The sequence below is a fragment of the Aptenodytes forsteri genome, unplaced genomic scaffold, assembly GCF_000699145.1.
Source record: "Aptenodytes forsteri isolate BGI_AS27 unplaced genomic scaffold, ASM69914v1 Scaffold26, whole genome shotgun sequence".
Taxonomy (NCBI): domain Eukaryota; kingdom Metazoa; phylum Chordata; class Aves; order Sphenisciformes; family Spheniscidae; genus Aptenodytes; species Aptenodytes forsteri.
In genome coordinates this window covers 1,765,023-1,765,349 of record NW_008794125.1, presented here as the reverse complement: position 1 = coordinate 1,765,349, position 327 = coordinate 1,765,023, and positions in this window count along the sequence as shown.

Here is a 327-nt window from a genome sequence, read left to right as displayed (position 1 = left end):
GGGATGGGGCAAGCCCTGCACCATCCCCAGGGTGGGAGCCATGCGAAACGGGGCCGCGTCCGGCAACACCTAGAAAAGCGGGTGAAATCGTGGGGTTTGCTCCCACCGGCACTGGGGCCGGCCTGGCCTCGCCGCCCAGGGCAGGACCCCGAAGCCTGGGGCTGACAGTGAAGCGCCCCGGCTTGGCATCCTCTCTCCCTCTCCCTTCCTCTCCTTCCTGTCCTATTCCTCTAGCAGACAGGACGCACTGTCCCTTGGGGGACTTCTGTCCCCTCCTGCCAGCATGGCTCCGGTAGGGCCAGTGGCGGAGTGAGGGGGTTGGCGGCG